Source organism: Seriola dumerili, unplaced genomic scaffold, assembly GCF_002260705.1.
Source record: "Seriola dumerili isolate Sdu_G_001 unplaced genomic scaffold, Sdu_1.0 BDQW01000088.1, whole genome shotgun sequence".
Classification (NCBI taxonomy): domain Eukaryota; kingdom Metazoa; phylum Chordata; class Actinopteri; order Carangiformes; family Carangidae; genus Seriola; species Seriola dumerili.
The window spans coordinates 3,259,950-3,277,993 of NW_019174343.1; positions in this window are offsets into that span (position 1 = coordinate 3,259,950).

Here is an 18,044-nt window from a genome sequence, read left to right on the forward strand (position 1 = left end):
GTACAGGTTGCAAAATCGATTTAAATAGAGTTCCTCCACTGTTTTAAGTTATAGCACACGTGCTAGGGACAGTTGTAACATATCTAAAATACACATAATTAGCCGATCAAATATCCAAATGAAATGATTTATCGTTTATTTATCATTCACTCCAGTTTAATATGTATGTGAAGAAAACCCTGTCAAGGGGTCTAGTACCCTACTCTGGGAAATGAAAAATGATAAATCCTTCTTCAGTAAAAGTATTAACAGCAAAATGTAGTTAAAATATTAGGGTAAAGGTACTGGTTTGGTACTGATGTATTATTATATATGACATCATTAGAAATCCAGACATGTTTTTAAACTCTGTAAAAATCCTCCTTATTTAACATGATTTTCACACATGAGTGAAAAGTAAATCAAAAATCAATCTCCTCTTACTTCCTTGTTGACAAATCCAGATCAGACCTTGTGCCCCGCCCACCACCTGCCTGCTCCAGGTGGACAGGTGAAAGAGCAGAGAGTATCAAGATGGTTAGAGGAGGAAACATCACAGAGACTCAGCCACATGTTTGAGCCTCAGTCAGACCCAGACTCAGATGAGGAGTTTGTTGAGACCAGAACCAGAGACTAGCAGACTTATCAGAACGGTTAGCGCAGTTAGCATCTTTTATTTGTTTATGTTGTTTGTTAGCTTGTAACTGGCAGTGGCTGACACACTGTTAGCTGTTTTGCTAATGCTAACTCTCTCTCTCTCTGTGCTGACAAGGTTTCAGGTTTATTTAGCCCCGCCCCCTCGTCCCCACAAGTTGACAGGATTGGTTCCTTAGGTTTGTGACGTATGAAACCCTGGCTGTCTCAATCTGTTGTTATGAAACTGTCATTGATTCACAGCAGTTCAAGGTGGAAACACTCAGTCATGGTGTTGATGATTATTTCACTCATCATATGTCTGTATTATATAAAACACCACATGGATGTTAACAAGGTTACACACTTGATTTTCATTGGAGGAGTCTTTAATACTGAAGCATCAGTGTGTCAGCAGCATATTACTGTTGTAGCTGCTGGAAGTGGAGCTGAATCACTTTACAGTTTTATATCGACGGACACCAGATACATCTGGAAAGAGGAAACATTCTGATTCACAAATCTCTTTTCATATTTTGGACTTTTTTCTAATCTTAGATTTTTGGTGAGATATTGGATCATTTCAATATTTATTGAAATGTGAGAAGTTTAGAGGGAAAAATCTCTATTTGATTGAGCTGTTAACTCATAGACATCTGTAATGTGAGTATGACCACACTCTGTATGACAACACACTGTCTGTAAGATGTCAGGAACCACTGGTTTATTCTTTCACAAACACACCATTAGAAAGCCGGAATGTAACACTTTCCAAAGACGTGTTGTTTTTCATGGAAATTATATACGTCTAAAGTATAATAATATTTCTTATACAGTAAAATGAATGTCAAAAAGTACATATATATATATATACATATATATATACATATATATATGTATATATATATGGAACAAATTAGTTTCAGCAGAACAGCAGAAGATTTTTCTTGTGTCAGCATGTGTGTTTTATATTCCATAGCTGCAGCAAATTAACATCTCTCCACAGAACCTTGAGTGAAATTATTCATTGATTTCATTTCCTTTTCAAATTGACAGACCTCCTGCATCTTGTAGCTTCCACTTCTATAACTGCTGACTCAACCTCTGGACACATGTAGCTGCACATGGTAAATAAATGCAATCATTTCAGAGTTGAACACAGTTTTTGAGAGTTTGCATCGCTCAGGGGAAGAGAAAATAAGTGAGTGAAGTATTTAGCACTGTCATTGCACCAAGGACTCCTGACATAAACATCTATGATCTGTACTTTGAGATAGATCTTTGTAAACAGAGAAACCACAACAGATGCAACATATTTAGACCTGCCACACACAAATGCAAACATCTGTTAGCATAGCTGCGCAGTTATTTTTAGAGGATTTTGTTTATAAGAACCCACTCCAGCAGAATACAGTAGACTGGTTACAGAAAATTGTTATTATCCTCAGTGATAGATTGACTTTTAGCAACAGCAGAAATAACACTGGTGATAATGATAATCAGTATCAGTTCAATTTTTCATATGTAAAATGAAAAATAGGAGATTAAATCCAATTTTCTAAAAAGGCGTTTTCATTTGTCAGAGCAATGTATAATTCAGATTTTGGAATCAATTTTAAAAGTTTCTATCAACTGTTTTCAAGTTTTACATCTGGTCGACAGTCATGGCCACTTACACCAGTTTTACCAGTTTCACCAGTTCTACTAAAGACATTTCCTCTATCCTGGCCTGTCTCCATCGGCTCCCAATTCACTTTAGGATAGACTTTACGGTTCTATTGTTTGTTTTTAAAGTGCTCCATATATCAGCTCCCCCTACATCACAGACCTTTTAACCCCCTAAACTTCATCGGACAAGAGTCTCTTCACCGTCCTTCGCACTCACCTTAAACGCAGGAGTGACTGTGCCTTCTCAGTCATGGCCCCCAGACTGTGAAATACCCTGCCCATGTCAATCAGATCTGCCCCATCCATCGACTCCTTCAAACCCCGACTCAAAACATTTTTATTCTCATCAGCGTTTGAGCCAACATCAGCTGTCTCCCTCATTTGGTCTGCTTGCTTGTTTTTGTCGTGCTGTTTTATTTTTCTGTTGATGCTTTTGATTGTCTGTGTTGATTGCGTTTTTCTTGATGTTGTACAACACTCTGGTCAGCGGTTTGCTGTTTTTTAAAATGTGCTCTATAAATGACTTTGATTTGATTTGATTTGATTTGAAAGGCACCTTAGGCATTGTCGCCAACTCAAAAGAAAGCCTTTGCACTGAGTGTGTAAATACATAGACATGTAGCATGTAGACTGATAGCTATGGTACATTCCAAATACCGGCTATGAGCGTCAGTGTTACTTTCAAGTTCAGCTGCCAGAGTAAAATACAAACAACCCTCAATCCACATTATTGAAATTAGCATCTCTATAAAATTGATTATCCTCCATAAAAGCCACTTTAACAAGCAATTCAGTTGATGCTATAAATGTCTAATAAAATGTTTTTGGCACACATTCTCCAGCAGCTGATGCATGATCTTTGCTGTTTAGATCCAAATCTTTCTCTCTATCAACATATCTCCCATGTTACTCCTTCTAAATCCAGATGTTTTGGTTGTGCTGCTGCCTGGCTGTGCAGCTGCCCCCTGCAGATCCTCTTATCTGAACTCTGGACATTCTCTCAGCATTCATCAGTCCAGAGAATTGACAGGAAATCAGTTTATTGTAGTTACACATGATTGCAAAGATGAACCCTCCTTGGTCGTGTTATCAGACTTTTTAAAGAGGCTGTCATAAAAAAACTATTGCCACAACAGCTGTTGGGACTACTTGTGTTTAGGGAATCAGATTAAAGTATTAGGCAAAGATGCCGCCTTTCAAACTATTCCTCCTGTCTCTCTTTGTCTTTTCATTCATCCAGTCAGAAGATTCTCCCATTGTAGCTGACTTTCATACATATTAAAAATACTTTAAGCATGGACAGATCATCAGGACCCTGGACACAAACTCACCATGATCCCTCAACCACACATGCTCATTGTGCTTGACTTCTCCAAGCACACAGCACATGGCCAAGACAGCCCCACACAGCATGTATTACTTTGTAATGTATTATAACATCGGTTATTTTGATATGATACATTACCAACATTTCAGTGTCTGTTTTGTTCTGCACATACGATGTATGGCGTGGCATTGATTATCATTCATCTTCAAGAGCCAAAACAAAACACACACATAATAAAAAAAAAAAACCTACTCCTGATGTACAGGACTCTAGACAAGTTCATTTTCAACCACTGGTTTCTTCCACAGGCGATGTGAACCAGTGTCAGTGTTGTGCTAGCATTAGCAGCACAGGCTCTGTAGGAGGCAGTAATTCTCCACGTCTTCTAAACATCTCGCTGCCGTCTCCCCATGAGGCTAGCAGGGCAAACGCTGTAGCTCCGCTGTAGCACCACCACTAACGTTAACTCTACCGTCACCTGACATTTGACCAATACATCCTTAAACTTTTACACAGTTAAATCAGCAGCTTTGTCAAAAAAGATCATTTTATAGCTTTTTTAAAAAAAAATTACATTTACATATTTTATATACAATATTTTGAAAATGTAACTTTGCCCATGTGATTATCCATCTATGACTTCAAGTATTTAATTTACATAAGAGTGTAAGGCTTCTTGGTGAGTATCATTTGCAATCAGTGCTGGAAGAAGCATTCCCTTTTTTTACTTAAGTGAACATCGCAATACTTCATAAAAAAAAAAAAAAATGTAATTGAAATACAAAAAGTGAAAATAATACTAATTTTAAAAAATGGCCTCAATGTTTTACTATTATATATTATTTTATAGATTATTATTACTGGTGCATTGATGTGTAAGTTTTGACTGCACCACCGCATCATATTCTTCACTGTTGCTGTCGTGTCAGAACCGTCAGCTGATCATTAGCTACAAAAAACAGCCAATTTTCACATTTGTTGCAAAGCATTTTCCAGCTAACCCGTATGGTTTTTAATTAGTTTTTTTATCTTATGAGAATTTTCATAACTGTCAGGAGACCAGATGTAATCCTTCCTTGAAGGACAATGGGTGGATTGGGCTGCCCCGCTGGCCAATCAGATGCAAGTTGAGCTTGGCGGTTACATCCTGCCCTCTCACACGACCCAAAGCATGAATAGAAATAAAGTTCTCTAATTTGACGTTTCTCTATCCTTCATCCCCCAGATAGAAAATCTAAAGTCTTAATTAAAAACTCATCTGACAAATAAAATCTTAGAAAAGTGAATGATATTGTCTGGCATTTCTTTTTATATATGGAAAATCAAACTGATTACGTGTTAAGTGAACCCTGCATTTTTATGTTTTTGTTTTGTTTTTCCTTTCTCAAATTAAATATATTTGTCTTGTATTTGTGTTGTTTTTAGTTTGTTTGTTATATTATGCTGTTTGCAAGTTTAGTTTTCAACTGTTAAATATCGTTCTAGGTTTGTAGCATATGGGCCAAATCTGTAATAACAAATTTAAGGGATTCCTATCAGAACTGTTTGTGTATGTGATGTTTATAACGGAAAACAATCAAAACATATCATTCTATAATTTTTTAAAGACTTTCAAATGTTGTTGTCAGCCTCAGTCTTCCAGTATCAGTCAGTCTGTGTTAAGAACAGCATTAACAGTGATATTAGTAGCAAAAGTATTGTATTATTTTTTAGAAATGTTACTTACATTCCTTTCAGATTACACTTAACACAGTGGCTCTGATTTCATTGTGGATGACGTGGAAATAAATTACACTCAGCTGGCACTGGGAGTCTCCCAAGTACAATTACTCTGTTTACATGCAGAGCTAGGGGAGGAAAATTGCTTTTGAAAGCGCTCTTTAAGGTCATGGTTTTGCTGCTGTGCATAAGCCCAATGTTTACCAGAGTATTCTAAGGAAACTCAGAGCCACGCCACGCATCAACAAGCGTCTTAAACGCCTGCACAAAGGGCCTGTTTTTAGCCCAACTAAGGGAAATGCTCACCTAATCCTCTCAAGAGGCCTCTGTGACGGGCCCCCACCGCCAAAGACTGTGTGAGGCCTCTTTAACAAGGTGCTGAAGTCACTTAAGCAGAGAGTAAACAAACAAACAATTCAAATCATTCGCTGCATCTCCTGGACTCGGTTTTCTAAACAGCTACACGCATGATGCATCTATCAGCAGCAGCATCCGAAGCTGCTGTGTGGTCATCTGTAATTACTCATCATTCTAGATGGGAAATCCAATGACGTGCTGCGCTGGTGAGGCTGCATTACCCCTCTCTGAAACAAGTGGGGTTTATTTTCAAACCTCTGCTTTTTCTCCACAGCCAGATTGCCCAGGGAGATTGGCTTTCTCCGGGCTGTGTAACAGATACCATCTAAATCATTAGGGCTCATTCATTGCCATGTGCCACTCTGCGGCTCAGGTTCCTGCGACCCTGAGGTCAAGCGGCTGAGAGCTCCCTGACCTCCAGCACTTCCTCCAAATATTAACAGGGTAGTTATGTAGTCAAAAGCCCTGATATAGAACATTGGTTCATTTAGATAATAGCCAATCAGGCGGAGCGGCGAGGAGTGCAGTGATCTCCACAGGATGGCTGGGCCTTTATGTGGCTTACTGAGGGTATAATGACAGCTAACAGAGGAAGCGTAGGCCTCTCTGGCTGAAATTATGTGGTCACATGCCTGCTGGCTGTAATGCTTTCCTTTAACCCAGCTAAGTTGGGCTCCTTATGGTGGACAAATCCAACCAGGCTCTATTATGAAGATGAATGTTGTGCAGTTATCTCGCAGACACTGGGGTTTAATAAGAGACAGAGGGGAGTTTAAAGGCCATGGTGAAAGAAGCATTTACCATGCAGCCTCTGCACATGATGGTAATCCAAATCATCAGTGATAAAATATTCAAATGATTTTTAAAGAAAGTTTGCATGAACCTGCTGATGTGAAACTGGAAATGATTAGATTGTGGTGTGTGACTTTTTCTCTCTTAAAATTTGTGACTTTTGTCTCTTACCCGTAGCAAAAAAACATTAAAAATCTTGAAAACTTGTGAAACTGCTTTCATTTTTTCTTTTCTTTTTTCTTTTTATTGAAAACTAATGAAATAATCACACCCCTCACTTAAGGAATTTTCACCCCTAATCATAGATTGAATCTGTGGTTCCTACCAGGGCTGACATGGAAGCAAACAAGGATGCAAAATTCTGCCACAGGACATTAGGTTTATTTTGACTTTTCTCTAATTTCTTATCTTTGATTTTACTGTAGTTTGTGCAGTTTAAAAGTATAAAATATTCAAAATCAGAAATTATATCATGCAGTCATCATGGAGCTGAATCTCAGAGTCAAGTTTCCAACATCTTGTGCCACGAAGAACTGAGGCTATGTGAGAACAAAGTAAGGAACTCTCCAGTTATTAGTATGGTGTTCCTTTATAAAGTGCTCAGTGAGTGTACACATTTATAAAAATATTGGTTAGGGCAGCTTTAATTGAGCTGTCCACTCAGCTCATAGATGGTGGTAAATGGTCACAAGTACAGCAGACATGGCTTTGTACTCTGGGTTTCCATGAGAAAAAGAAAGGAAACAAATTGACTAAATGAGCTGTTAAGACTTGGGTATTTCTGCAGTTGTGAGATTTTTGATGGACAGTCACTGTCAACACTGCTGAACAGTCAATACCTATACTCTCAGGGTTCGTAAAAAAAAAGGCTAAAAACAACAGTTTGGGTGTGGTTGAAACATTTCTATAATCTTCTTCCCTGTAATTATAAATATGGCAATATATTGCCATATTTATGCCTTGAAGATTCTTGTGACACCCCTAACGTGGACTATACCATTTCTAACATAGCGTCTCTTTACCTCACTCTATCAGTGACTCCATCCTCAAGTCTCCTGAGTGTGACACAGACACTGTAGGTGTAAGTAGCAGTAGCTAACTATTTAGCTTCTATAGATCAATAGACAGATAGATAGATACTTTATTTATCCCCTAGGGGAAATTCATTCATTCTTTAATACACTTTACTTTCTTACCTGTTTCTGAATCAGATTGTGTCAAGTATCTACAGATGAACAGTATTAATTTAGCTAACTAATGTTAGCAAGTTTCTTTTTTTAGCCTTAAGTTATAGTTTAGCTAAGTATTCTTAGCAAGTTTATAACTTTAGCCTTGACTTACAGTTTAGCAAACTAATGTTAGCTAGTTTCTTTTTTAGCCTTAAGTCATAGTTTAGCTAACTATTCTTAGCAAGTTTCTAACTTTAGCCTTGACTTACAGTTTAGCAAACTAATGTTTGCTAGTTTCTTTTTTAGCCTTAAGTTACAGTTTAGCTAACTAATGTTAGCTACCTGATAGTGCGCCTGTTCATTTCCAATGTTAACTTGACATTTCATTACCAACATAAAATGTCATATTATCTAATGTTAGCAAACACTGGATTAGTTGTTGTAGAGATATGTTTTGATGTCACTTAAGAGTTTATTATTTAATTTGGTGTGTGGTTCAGTCTTTTAACTTTAACTTTGTTTTCATTACGGAATTCAGGAGATTTGAACAATATTTAAAATACATGTGTGGCCAAGACCTCAGTTCACTGAAGTATGTGCCTGTGTTGCACTGGATTTCCTTTCATCCCGGAGAAATAGTTGACGCCCCTGATTGTCATTGTATAATTTGCACATGCCTTCACTCTCTGAAATGTTCCACTGGTGGGAGTTCATGCAGCAGCCACCAGAAATCTGTGCACATTAGACACCAAACTACAAAAGGAAACAATGGTAAGCAGTTATTTTGCACAGAACACAGATTTCTTAGATAATGAAGCTTCTTTGCTGCTGTCTGACACTCTCATGCAGAGCCCGAGGAATGGCATCCTAAGATTGAATGCATGTCAGTTACAGCCACATTCTCCTTGACCTCAGTGAGTAAATAAACACCCTGAAACCAGTCGATTATCGTCACAGGCACTTTTGTCTTATTGCAGGATCTAGATGACACATGGAATCTGCATGCAGGCCGGCCTCCACTATAAATAGTCGTCAGCAATCAAACAAAATAAATGAACTGTCAGAGCACAAGTATTTACAAGCACAACAAAATTCTAAGTAATTATAAGTAAATTTGTTGCATTTCTGAGTAAGTGGTAGCAGATAGGCCTCTGACAGGGAGGCAGTGGTGTGTGACGGGCTGATTTAGAACGGTAAGGCTGCCTGGCTCTGTGCAAACCCTCAACCCGAGCAGCAAAACAGCCCTCTCCACATCCCACACTGACCACATCTCAATGAGGAAGAACGCTAAAGACATCTGCAGGGCCATTACACACACTTAGCTGCACATCAAGGAGTGCTTGGCCGCCGTGCCACCTCCTGTTAAACGTCTTCCAAACGGCTATTTGTTTGTCTGTTAATTACTGTGGTCCTCATCTCTGCTGATCCTATGAATCCATCTCAAAGGTTGAAAGTTGTTCTGAAAGTTGTTTACAGACACGAGCAAATGGCTGTTGTGAAAAAAAATGTGTAATGGAAAATTGATGAGCATAACCTCATACCATGCTTATTTGGAAGGCCTGACGAAAATTCATTATTTGCGCGACTCAAGATGTCCACCACATTACCGTATTTGTGCACCATATGATATGATTTATAGACAATCATGTGATAATTTACATCTTGATGGCCTCATTCATGTGGCTTACAGAGGAGGGCTTGCAGATCCCGCCTCGCTGATTACAGACTGAGCTCTGCTGCTAAAACAATGTGTGCTGCAGTCAGTGTGAGCAGAAGAAACTCTTTATAATCAGTGGCTATTTTTAGGCCTTTTGCATCTTTCATTTAGAATAACTGTGGCATTTATTCAAAGTCTCTCTTCATTGGACATTTTAAACAAGACAGATAAACAAAAGGCCAAAGTGAGTGGAGCAGAGGCTGCATCATTCCGGCACTCGGATGGATGTGTTAGGCTGGACTGTTAAAAGTGTAAAAGTGGGACTTTCCAGGGCCTTGTGGCGGTGACCTCCTCCTCGCAGCTTCTTTTTGAAGCTACTCAATGGGACAATAAGCAAATGACAGATAAGCAATGATTTGCTAAAAGCAAAACCTCAAAAATAAACAAACCATTACGCCTTGCCACGGGAGAGCTGGGTTAGCGCTTCTAATTCAGGTGAATTGCAGACAAATTTCCCCTGGCTGGCACACTTACAGCTGTAATAATATAGAGAGGGCTGCAGAGTGGCTGGGCTGCAGACTGGCCTGCACAGTGTCCACACATGGTCTCACAACAACCCCTCACATGGAAGACCTGAGAAAACCAGAGAAAATTGTGCATAGATTATGTGTTTCACAAGATTTTACAAATGTAAATAAGGTTTTTTTTTAGGGGTTTGTAAAGGTTTTTTTTTTCCATTTCATGTAACCTACATGAGTAAATTTTGTAGAACACATGTAAACAATCTACACTGCAGGCTATTTTCTCCCCATATCTGACCTCTGTGTGTGTGTGTGTGTGTGTGTGTGCGTGCGTGTGTGTGCGTGTGTGTGTGCGTGTGTGCGTGTGTGTGTGTGTGTGTGTGTGTGTGCGTGTGTGTGCGTGTGTGTGTGTATGTGTGCGTGCGTGTGTGTGTGTGTGTGTGTGTGTGTGGGTGGGTGAGTGGTGTGTTTCTGCAGGGGGAAAACGTGGGACAAACCCAGACAGAAAGACAAAACGGGGTAAATTCGTCCGTGTTTTCTTTACCAGGAGTGCTGTGTTTATTTTCTGTTTCTTCGGTTTCAAAGCGTGGGCACCAAACTGCAAAGGAAACAAGAATGATTAAAATTAAAGTGCTTTGATTGAATGCTGTTTTTCCAGCCTGTAACATAAGCGTTTACAGTTTTATCCTTTTATAGAGATTTTAATGACCTGTTGGGAACACTTGGTCCTAAATGATGTGCTACAGGAAATAAACTTCAGAGAGATATGCTACCCTGTTGCCCCGAGTCGGATTATATGAAGCAGATTTAATGGGTTTGATGTTTACCACTGTTAGCATTTGAGGCTTTGAAAACTCAAAAGAAGCAATATCCAGCAGCTCTCAGTTATGAGTGGGCTGAATGCGACCAGTATGCAAAGTGGGAGTTCTGCAAAGACGCCAAAATGCATCCAGGAGTAGATTAAGGACATTTTCACTTTGAATCCTGGTCAGTGAGGCCACACACTCTCATGTATTTTCATCGTGCCACAGTTGGACTCTGAGGAAACCTCGCTCATCCGCTGGCTCAAACCAGTGTGTGTGCAAGCACGAGGGGCAGAGCAATGACACGGTCCTGAGCGCCTGATTGCAGGCATCTTGAAAAGATCTGGCTCGCTCGGGCTCACCACAGGTCTCCTTTCAGTGGGCTGTCATTACCGCCGAGGTGAGCTCTCACACGCTGACCCACACACACACTGACACACACACACACATGCTCGGGGGCCCGCGGGATGAATGAGTGCACTGAGGCCTGGGCCTGATCAAGCGAGCGGCGGCCGGGAGTTGGTGTAAGGAAATCCTCTGGTGGGACTATCAGAGCACATTAGACTGAGCAGGCCCCGGCTCTGGCACACACAGCTGCAGGGAGAGACACTGAGGCAGTATTTCAGCAGCCGCTAAACGCTGCCGCTTAAATCCTAATATAAATATGTTAGCCAAATTGGAAAAAGAGGCCTCATTTACCTCTTTCACAAATATTCTATGTAACGAGGATTAATTAATCCTCGACATGCAATACACTCATGCAGACGCTAATCATCAAATGGCAATATGAGGCGGAAGCAAATAAGATGCGGAAAAGAGCCAGCGCCTTCATGTGGGAGCTGACAGAGAAGATAAAGTCGCCTTTCTATGAGCTCCTGAATTTTCTTGGAAATTCTCTGTAGCGGCTTTTTGATTCCCTGTCACACATTTCGAGTTCCTGTCATTCAGATGAAGAGACTTTATATGTACTTATTCAAATCTGCATCACTTCAGATCCGTGTGTGAATATGTGTGTGTGTCAGCTGCTTGACAGGTGTACCCCCCCCCCCCACACACACACACACACACACACACACACACACACATATGCAATCAGAGACTGTTTGTAAACACTCTGTCCTTTCTCAAAAGTGCCTCAGAGATTTCCTCAAGGAAGTGAAATTGCAGCAAAACGACCTCATTTGGCACTGGGCTTCAACTTGTATGCTTCAGTGAGCACAATTGGTGGAGAAGTTTGAGGGGGGGTGGGGTGGTTGCTATCTCTGGGCATACCTTCCCCTAATAACAAGTGCGAGTGAAATCAAAGCCGGCCTGTGCTTTCTCCGAGAGGTGATTAGCTAGAGAAGTTAAGATTTCAAATAGCTCTAATTGGGCTGCACTATTTACGTTAGCTTGAGATTTATCATTGAATTTGTGATTCATTTTAAATGGATTAGCCCCACGCATTCGGTTTCAGAGTAATTGTGCTTAAGTGGAGCATGCACAGCAACAGATTGGCTTGGAAAATTGGTTTCATTATTGGAATTATTTGCCATTTGCACAACAAGCAAGAGTGTAATCTCCCTCTTCTTGTTGTCAGTGGAGAAAATGAGGATGTTACCATTGGCCTGATGTCAAGTATGATGTATGTGCTGCAGCTAATACCAACCACAGTGCACACACTGAGGGCTGAGCCTTTGTGTTGGTACTGAGCTTGTGAAGAGGCGAACTGTTGAGCTGTCCCCAGCTAGTATCTGTTATGTCAGAGGAGTGGTTTGATCAGTGAGGTGTGTCTGTGTGTGTGTGTGTGTGTGTGTGTGTGTGTGTGTGTGTGTGTGTAAGCAGATGTGACCTGGCCAGGCGCAGAGCTTCAGTTCTTCAGCTGTCAACAGCAATGCTTTATTGGGGCATTTCCTCCACTGCTCTGACATGTGCTGTCACCTCAGTGTGGTAGACACTTCCATCTGCCCTCTAACAGCCACTGCTGGTAGCACACACACACACACACACACACACACACAGGCATACGCATGTTTGTTTTACTCTCTTGCAAGGGCTCACACACATTCACAGAGAGAACACCCACTCTCCTTTATCCCCAACACACACACACACACACACACACACACACACACACACACACACACACACACACACACACACGCAAACGCATGTTTGTTTTACTCTCTTGCAAGGGCTCACACCCATTCACAGAGAGAACACCCCCACACACACACACACACACACACACACACACACACACACACACACACACACACACACACACACACACACACTCCTGTTTCCTACCAAGAAAACAATCAGGATGGATAGGATTAGAAATATTTGAGTCGCTGACAGCTTTTCATCAGAATAACTTAATGACTTGGCCACGAAGTCTGAAAACATTTTTCATCACATATCACTATTAAGTGCTAAGTGTGTCCTGTCCTTACTGCAATGCACGCAACGCAGTTCACATGGCTCTTACTGAAATCAGGCCAGTGTTTTTTTTCTTTTTTTGTGATTAAACCTCTGTTGCTTTTTTCAATTTACTAACATGACATTTATAATAATAATTAAATCAAATTAAATTAGAAAAAAACATGCACATTCCACAGTGTATCATACAGACTATTAGACATCCACATTGCACTTCATGTTTGTCCAGCGGGCATAGATAATTATATGATGGGATACGCGAATATCAGTTCTCTCGGTGATCACCTCTACCTATTGTACCCAAATATGGGCCCAAAATCTTCCTGAATACACCTAGACTGTTACTAACTCTGTGGATAGGCTGCTCATAAGAAGCCATCTTAGTCAGCGTCTCTCCTTTCATTAAACTGACATGCTCTTTTGACTTCCAGTGACTCAACACTATTCTGCTTCCTGTTATTAAGGCCAGTTTCACCCGGGAACACACCTGTGAGGGTAGGTTAGCTTCCGTTGGCGAAATACCCAACATGCATAATGCTGGAATCACACTGATATCTGTCTCTCGTATGTTATTAATACAATTAACTATGTCTAACCAGAAGTTATGCACCATTTCACATTCATATGGCATATGAGACAGTGTGAGGCCAGTGTTCTCAACCAGGTGGGAAAGACTAAAACAGCCTTGGCTGAATACATCAGCATAATGACAAGTTTTAGCCACGTTAGCAGTGGGGCTTTGTAGATGTGACAGAGTTAGTTTGGCATCTTTATGACTGACCCACTTTCTTCCAACATATCCAAACAACAATCTCCCCAACTGAACTTTCACACAGAGATATGTGGCCTTTACTGAAAAACATGACTGAATTCATAGTAGAGGTTTTTATTATCAGAGGCATGCTAACACAGTTCGACATGACAAGTTTAGAGTTTATTTGATTATTTGATCATTTCAGCTACAGTAAATCATGTTAAGTTTATTTGTGCATCAAAACCAAACTGTCAGACAAGAAGAAGTATATTCAGTTGAGTACATATAAGAATTGTCATATTATACAGTGCTAACTGTACATAATTTTACATACAAGTATTGTTAGCGTGCTAACAAGCTACTGTATGATGTCATTACACGAACACGTTAGCATGATAACTATGAGTATGCTTACACCTTTAAATGTTATATGCTGTACAGTAACAGTAGCCGACTGTTAGCATATTAGCATACAGAACATATTCGCTTTCTAGCATGGCAGCTGCTAGCAAGGCAATGGGTTTGTCTTGTTTATGGACAACAGTTCTTTTAACATCTTCAAAACCCACAGACATTTTATTTTGCCAAGATCACAGTTTCCAAAAGTCTTCAATCTGGCTGAATTGTAGGATTCTGTACATACAATATATCACATCTCACATTTTAATTTGATTAAATGACTGACTTAATATTTTTATTCAAGTGTCATGCCTACAGAGGCACAGCCCAGATGGGATTACAGGACACTACTTAACGGAGCAGCCATAAAAAAAAACACGACATGAATAATCCATCCTGTATAAACTATAAGCTTTATGCTACATATCAGCGAAGTGATACATCAGTCTAACTGAATGTATATACTTTATGTTATGGTACATGCCCCATGCTTTGAAGAAAAATGTGTTGAGTAGCCACAGACAACAAACGTGAATAACAGACTTTACAACTCACTGTTCCAAGGGTCACCTCCATCTTTGGAAAGATCAGGGTGCAACAAAGGGGAGCAGATGATTCATGCAGGCAGGAGCAGGGCTCGGCGAGGGCGTCAGACAGAGGCTGTGAGCAGGCTGCAGGACCACCCCTTTGGGAAGTGACAGGACGCACTGTTGGGCATGATAAATTGGCTGCATGCTTGAACCCAAAGGTTGGCAAATTAACAGTTAATTAGCGGCTGATAAATGTCAGCTCGACACAAGCCCTCCACCGCCGCCATACAGCCCTCTATCTCACCGAGGCAAGTGTTTATGTGCTGGTAACAAGTGTCAGAGTGGACTGTTATGTCTGCATTTTGTCACACACGGAGCGATTGCTCTCAGATGCTCCCCCCCCCTACATCCTCCCCCACCCCTCCACAACCAACCACCCACCAACTTACCCCAAACTTTTTCACTCCGGTCTGCTCCCAGCGGCACGGCCCTCCTTTGTCTCTCTGCACTCCTGTTGACACACTCACCAATCCGTCTTCACACACACCTTGCAGTCAGAAATTTTATGTTTACCTAGAGCTCCAGACAAATTTACAATTCAGAGAAGTTAGAAAATTCTGTCAGCGCTACATGAAAAGACATCAACAGCTTAACACTCTCCCCACTAGGAATCACTCTGGCCATGATAATTGCATTTTTGCTGCTAGATTGTGTTCTCGCCATGACCGAAGGAAGCAATAACTTCAGGCCCATGATGTAAATTGGAGGCAGATCCTGTGCGCTTGTCATGTATGTAATGAGTGCACAGGAAGACATATTTAACCTAACAATACTGCCTGTCGTTGGCAATGGGCTGGAAATGGGCTCATATTTAGAGGAGTCCTGGCAGAAGGGAATAAGTAGAAAGACCTATTACTGGTAAAATGGTAGTGGTCCGAGAATCCATTTCACTTTAAACTTCTCTTTGTGTATTTTTCCTTTCACAGAGAATTTATATGAACAAGAAGGCTTTTCTTACTTGACCTTCTAAAAAAACAGAAAAGACATAATAGATATTTTGTTATTAGGTGCAAATTACTGTCAATCCTGCCATAAAAAATCTGTTTCCTCCCCTGACATGCTCTTTACTGGAGGGCGGGAAAGTAATTTCCAAATAAAAGTGAGCAAAATTGCACAATAACACTGCGTTTACCTCACCATATGTTGCCCTTCTACGTGAATGGCATTTGATTGAGTGGTTCTGAGGGGAGAAGACAGTTTTGTGAAATATGTCCTGAACTGCTTTTGAGTCATTCATGTTTCAACAGCAGCGGGGGAGGCAGAGGAAACAGCAGCATGTATGTACATTCATTACTGCAGACTTGGCATGGGAGGAGAAATAATGTGTTTCAGCTCAGTGAGTGACTGCCAGAACAAAGCACCAACAGTGCTGGAGCTCCGAGGCAACACCGCTGGCTGTGGAGGCCCGTGGCTGTTTGCTGAGACGTCCGAGCAGGAGTTTAGTGTGACAAAATCATCACAGGATATGAATTTGTTTGTCTTCGATGCCGTGTTTTTAAAAGATCGGCTAAACAGTCAGTGGGAAAATGAGGCAACCAAACCTGAATCTAGCAAAATCGAATTCATTTCACCCTCTGTTCATTTTCTCCTCGGATCATTTCTTTTGAAAAGCTTATCAGGGACGTAGCATTCATCACTTCAGAATTAGCACCAGTGAGAAAGCGGAAAAACTATAGCTTTCTAGTGAGCGGAGACCCTGCAGACCTGGAAGGTGATCATTATCATTATCCAGAGTCTCTGACTGATATCACTCAACCTCTCTGGCACGGGATCTGCTCGCGTCCTGGGTGGAAAATGCAGCCCTGAGAGGGTTATTGCTGTATTTATTCCAGCTGCTCTGGCTACAGGCAGCTGATTGTGCTGCAGCTCGGCGCGGACGTCTCATCGCTCTTGGGGAGCGAATGAGAACACAAAGCCTGTCATTAACACACTGAGAACCGAGCGGTCACTGCCAGGCTCCCGAGCCAAGCATCCAAATGTTTGTATCCTCTTTCCCATCTGAAACGGAAACAATTTGGTTTAGTCCTAACAGTACAGTACATCTCGGCTCCAGAAGCCTCGCCTGTGCGTTCAAGTTTCTAGGTGCCATTTTGGTTGCTGAGTGCTCAGAGCCAGCATGAGTCACACGGCTAATGTCAGGAGCATTACGCTCATTATTTCATGGTTAGTTTGACACACGGCTAATATTCTGATGGCAGGAGTTGAAATGAGCAGGCCGAAGAATATGAAGTGAAAATATGCGAGTGGGAGGTCTGTTAGTAGCGTGTGTGTGTGTGTGTGTGTGTGTGTGAGAGAGAGAGAGACAGAAAGAGTAGGGGAGGGGCATCTGGAGTCTGCCAAACAGTTCCTGACAGAACAGTGCCTCTCTCGGCCATTTCCTTCAAACAGCAATCAGGCCGAATCAAAGCAGCTGCTCTGTTCTTGAATACTCCAATTGCACTAATCAACTCCGTTTAGCAGCTCCTAGGCCAGGACAGGGCTGAGCCACACAGCCTATACTGAACACACACACGCATGCACACACACACACACACACACACACACACACACACACACACACACACACAGAGGCCAGGTGCTGTGCGGGCTCAAGACAATCAATATCCATTCAGGAATAATACTTATTTTATTAGGCCTGCTGGAGCGGTGCCAGCAACATTTAACAAACTTAAATATGCTGAGTGAATGCATGCGTGGAAATCATCCGCTCATTCCTGGCCGTCGAGCAAAAGAGGAAAGATAAAACTGAGCAAAGTGTGATAATGCAGCAGGAGAGGGAGAGGCCACGTTATTCTCCTAGATCTGTTATTCTGCAGCAGCTGTTGTGTCTATTGTATATGACAATTCCAGTCTAAACAACACGGCACTAATCCGCCAATTTCCATTCACTCAGATGACAACAATTCAGGTTAATCTCGTATGTTGAAAGCTACGCAGAAGTGATCCAAACAAATGTCTGGGGAGAGCTTTGCCTTGCCTACCCCTGGATGCTCTGATAAAGAAAACAATGCTAATTGTTCTGACTTGCCTGGTGATTTCAGCTCTCAGTCAGCCTGCAAATTCATTTTGTGACTTCAGCCCTCTCGCTGCTCGCTGTGATCACTGTTACATAAATCCTAACATTTAACTACACAAAGCGGAGGAAGTAAAAGCACACAGAAAGTGTTTCAATGTGGTCTGGCTGCATAGCCTTGGCCCTGGGAGAGACTTCCTCTGTGAAGTATTTAATGTTGGAAGCTTTCTCTCTCCAAACAC